The sequence below is a fragment of the Octodon degus genome, unplaced genomic scaffold (assembly GCF_000260255.1).
Source record: "Octodon degus isolate 3935 unplaced genomic scaffold, OctDeg1.0 scaffold00175, whole genome shotgun sequence".
NCBI lineage: Eukaryota > Metazoa > Chordata > Mammalia > Rodentia > Octodontidae > Octodon > Octodon degus.
In genome coordinates, this window is record NW_004524751.1 from 3,790,979 (window position 1) to 3,796,195 (window position 5,217).

Below are 5,217 nucleotides of genomic sequence, written 5' to 3' on the forward strand. Positions count from 1 at the left end.
GTTTTCTTGTGGCTAACTTACTAAAATGTGGAATGTACACCTTAGATAACAGAATAAAGTTTGCCTGAATACTGTAGTTAAGCATAAATATATTTATAATCTTTCTAAAAATGTTTTTCAGAAAGACCAAATTAATAATTTCTAAGTTTTTCACACATGACTACTGTCACAGTTTGGAGAGATGGATGTTCACTGTGGATCCAGGTAGCCATCTGCCTTTAACCTCCAATTGTCCAGTGAAATAGTGCAACACAGATCTCATTTTCCCTTTCTATGCTGAAGTATTAGTCAGGGGGACACATGCATATTATTAAAAATCAAGTTCAAAACACTTAAAATAATTCTGTATTAGAAATTTGACTCTATTATAAGTCTCTTTGTTTTTTGGGAGTCAGACTGGGCTGGTTAAATGCTCCAATTCCACTGTCATTAACATTTAGGAAGCAGAATATTCCATCAGGTTCAAACTGGAGGTTTAGTTACTACAACACTGACTTCTGGTAGGTTGTGCAGGTTCAGTGAGGTCTACTCCTCTTCCTCTAGCAGGATTTGCTCCTGGATTCTGTGGTTCATTCTTTGGCAACTTTTTAGCTATTGCCATGAATATTTCATTTACATTCATTGAAGTTTTAGCTGATGTTTCCATGAATAATAAACTGTTGTCATCTGCGTAGGACTGTGCTTCCTGGAAATCTACAGCTCTTTTATTTGCTAGATCAGCCTTGTTTCCTGATAAAGCTATTACAGTGTTAGGACTTGCTTGCCGCTGGAGTTCTTTGACCCAGGTTTTGCTCTTGCAAAAGATTCCTCATTTGTGATACTATAGACAACTACGGCTGCTTGCGCTCCTCTGTAGTCCATTGGTGCTAGGCTATGGCGTCTTTCTTGACCAGCTGTATCCCATATTTCAGACTTTACTGTTGCGTCATCAAGGCGCACAGTCTGGGTTAGAAAAGCAGCCTCAGTGGTACTTTCTTGAAATTCATGAAACTGGCCTTTCACAAAACGAAGCACTAGGCTTGGTTTGCCAACAGCAGCCTCTCCCAGAAGTACTAGTCTGAACTGGCAAATTTTATTTCCAGTATTTGGCCCGTTAGGTCTTGTTGCTCCTCGATCAGCCATATCCAAATTTGAAAGAAGCCCCTAATTTCAGGCTCCTAAATGAACTGCCAGGATGGAAGGTGTCGATTTTTTATCTTTCTGGAAGTAAAGAAATCTGAGCCCGCACCACGCGGGGCCGCGGCTTCCCGGCAGCAAGGCCCAGGCATGGCCAAGGAACGGCGGAGCCCGCGTCGCCTCCTCGTGCCGCTCCCTTTTCCTGAGCTTTCTTAGTTTTGGTCATTTATATTGGAACATGGAGAAAGTGACAAAGAACAGGAATGAATACTAAAATAATTTCTAGGCTGCTGCTAGAAAATAAAATAAAATTTTAAAAAAAGTTTCTTGCCATATTCATGAAGGTGGCAATAACTGTATGTATAAGAAAGAGGCTACAAACTCATAGAAAAGATCAACTCTGGCTTCTAAACAAAGCAAAAAATTGATTTTGTTTTTATATCCTTAAGTGTTATACAAAAAAAATGTAAACCTTTGGACTTAGTCACCAAAACGGGTGTCCTCCTAAGCCCAGGCATGACCTTCAAGTTTGGCGTGAGCTAGTTTTATCTTCAAATTTTCTTCAAGATTGTCCATGAACTCAAAGGTATTCAAGTAGTTGGAACGTTGCACATTGGGTAAGCCTTTAATGCAAGCAGCCAAGTGCTTTGTCATGAAGCCAGCCTCAATGGTCTCAATGCAGACTTATTCCAAAACGTTTGCAAAGAAGCCAAGTTCATTGTTGTTACCAAGCTTCGCTCTGTGGGCCAACCCTCTGGGCCAGGCAAAATGGAAGCAATAAAATTGGTAGAGGTCTCCTATCCTTTCTGGTACATGTGGTAGTGGCGCGTTACAGATCCATGGGCAGCCTCGGCTTCCACTGTCTTGCCATCTGGACAAATCAACACGCTGATCATCATGCCAAGAAAGCCATAACCTTGGGCCACAGAATCCTACTGCATGTCACCCTTGTCATTCTTACAGGCCCAGATGAAGCCTCCCTCTGACTTTATGGCTTGGGCCACCATGTCATCGATGAGCCTGTGCTCATACCAGATCTTCTGGGCTTCAAATTTGGATTTGTACTGCTTGTCATATATCTCCGGAAAGATGTCTTTAAAATGGCCATCATATTTCTTCAAAATAGTGTTCTTGGTGCTCAGATACAGAGGCCAACTCTTAGACAGAGCCATTTGGAAGGAACTGTGTGCAAAGTCTTCAATGGGCTTATTTTGGTTGTACATCCTCATGGCGACACCACCTCCTTCTTCAAAGTTATGGACCAGGTATATCACCTTCTGGCTTCCATCACTTGGTGTGCAAATTGTCTATACCCTCCCAGGCCCAGCAACAACAAAGTCAGTCACTCTGTATGGACCCTCATAGGCATGAGGACCTATGACGATCGGTTTTACCCACTCTGTCACAAGGCAGGGGATATTTTTGCAGATAATAGCTTCTCTGAAGACGGTGCCACCCAGAATATTTCGGATGGTGCCATTGGGTGAGTTCCACCTTTGTTTGAACTTGAACTCCTCCTCCCTCTTCTCATCGGGGGTGATGGTGGCATACTTGACACGACGTTGTACTTCTTTATAGCTTCGGAAGCATCCTTAGTGACTTGGTCGTGGGTGTCATCCCGATTATGTATGTCTAAGTCATAGTTATGCAGATCGAGTTCCACATAGGGAAAAATGGTTTTTCTTTAATCAATCCCCAAATGATTAGGTTCATTTCATCTCCTTGCATTTCTACCACAGAACCGCCACGGATTTTTCCAGACATTTTTGCTGATGATAAACCTCGGGGTGAGGCCTGAGAAGAGCAGGGGGGTGGCCACGGTACACACACATCCTCACGCACTCACATGTACAGTCTGTACTGGGCCGGTGTCCGAGCTTCGAACACTGAACGGTGCAGACCAGGGACTGAAGGGCGGAGCTGAATTGTGAATCTATAAATGTCTATTCCTTTGGAGTAAAATAGTAATTAAATTAGAAGATTTTATCTTGGGTCAGCAGATAGCTCATTGGAATAAAGCACCTGCTTAGGCAGAACGTAGCAACCAGTTTTGATCCCCTGGCCAGTGCCACCCGGTTTCCAGGGCGTGCTGAGATGGAGATTGAGACTGGGCATGGAGGTACATGCCTGTAATCCCAGTTCTTGGGGGACTGAAAACAGGAGGATGACTAGGAGTCCTATCTACGTATTGAGTAGGCCCTGTACTACATACATAAGAAGAAAATTTTATCTTAAAGTGTTACATATAAGTATCAGTCCAATGGATGTTAATAGCAAAATTCATACATAATATACCTTGAAAGATTGCCATAGGGAATCACAGCATTACATGGGCTGTATTTCTAGGGTTGAATTACGTTTTATACACTAGAAGCTGGTAGTGTAAAGCAAAACTGACTATATATTTAGTGCATCATTGTTCAATATTCTGTGTACTGGATGTGTGCAGGAGGGTTATATCTGCAGCATTAAACTGAATTGTCTATCTCTTTGTATGTGTGGTTTTTATCCTATGGAGTTATAATTTAAACAATTTTTTCTATTGTCAATAGCTATTCACAGTAAATACTTTTAATTTCTTAAATATTTCTTTTTACAAATATACATGTACATATATACATATATATGTCTGAAGCATAAAATAAACTACAGTTAAAAATTGAAAAGATAAGAAGTTCAGATAAATCAGTATAAAAGTTGCAGTTTTGGTTTGGTTATTATAGCTTTACTTTATTTTGGTATTTACTAGCTATATTTCTTTACATAAATGGTATTAATTTTTATTTTTTTAAGGGTTTTTTTTTTGTATTTTAGGGAAGGGTCTACAAGGTGTTCAGGGTCTCACTGCGTAGATCAGACTCCTAATGATCCTCCTGTTTTTAGTCTCTCAACAGCTGGGATTACAGGCAGGAGCCACCATGCCCAGTCTCTGTTGCCATCTAGGCGCAGCATGGCAGGCCCAGAGATCAAACCCCGGCCCCTTGCCCCTGAGCTACTTGGCCAGCCCTGAAAGTGTTTTTATTTTATGTGTTAAATTACTTAAAGAAGGGTCATTTTCATTCATTAATATTACAGAAACCATTTCTGAAAAAAGTCTAAAATCCTACTTAATCAAATATTGTATATTCATTATAGCATCTTAAGTCAATGCTAATCATAATCAATAAGTCTGTCCATGTAGTTTAATTATTTATATATACTATTTAAGGGGAAATTAATTCCAATTCTGTACAAGTGTAAACTGATATTGAAGAAGGATAAACACATACTTTGTAGTTGGAGATAAAGTTTTAGAAAGCAAAAGTAGTCTGCTCATCACTAAAGTTTGGGGCAGAGGAGAGACAATGTAAGTACCCTGACACTAAGCACAATGACATTTTAGTAAAAGTCAGAATTGTGTAAAGAATCCACAAATGTAACAGGATATCATGGGAAACAGGCAGTTAATCCTCTGGTTTTTTACTCTTTAATCCGGGCTGCCGTTTGGTGGAGACACATATGGGGGATTTAACATTGATTAAATGGCAGAAGAATGTGTTGGTTTTTTAAAGAGCAGAGTATATTTATTGAATGAAAGGAAGCTTCTGTCCAAGAGAGGGACAGAAGGGGACTTGAGTGGTTTGCCAGAAAAAAAAATCTGTCTTTTCTAGGAGTTGTTGTAGAGCAAAACCATGAGGTGAGGGGGCAGAAGTATGGGCAACCAATAAGATTGCAAGTATCATTGCTCAGGTAAAATTGATTAAGTTGGGATCAAGTGGGGAAGTGAGTTACAAACAAACAGGCATAAACAAAGAACAGAAGCTTTTCCTGTAGAGGCTGGAGTCATAATCTTAAAAGACAGTATTGTGTATTACAGCTCTCCATCTCATTCCATGTGACTTGTCCATCAGCCTTTTTAATGAACGATCTCTGCAGCTGGTAAACAGTGCTCTCAACTCCAGTCTTATCTTCCTTTTGGCCCATGTTTCATGATACACTGCACATCCTCGCAGAACAAAGCAGCTAGGGGCTTATCAATTTTATTTAATCTTTCAAAGAACCAACTTTTTGCTTTGTTAATTCTTTGAACTGTATTCTTTATCTCAATTGAATTAATTTATG

General features: G+C 40.1%; 2 pseudogenes; both read right to left on the reverse strand.

The window, feature by feature from the left end:
* Positions 1-6: 6 nt before the first annotated feature.
* On the reverse strand, positions 7-1,122 carry LOC101569165 (annotated as a pseudogene).
* Positions 1,123-1,620: 498 nt separating this feature from the next.
* Positions 1,621-2,880, reverse strand: LOC101572357 (annotated as a pseudogene).
* Between the last annotated feature and the right edge of the window lie 2,337 nt (positions 2,881-5,217).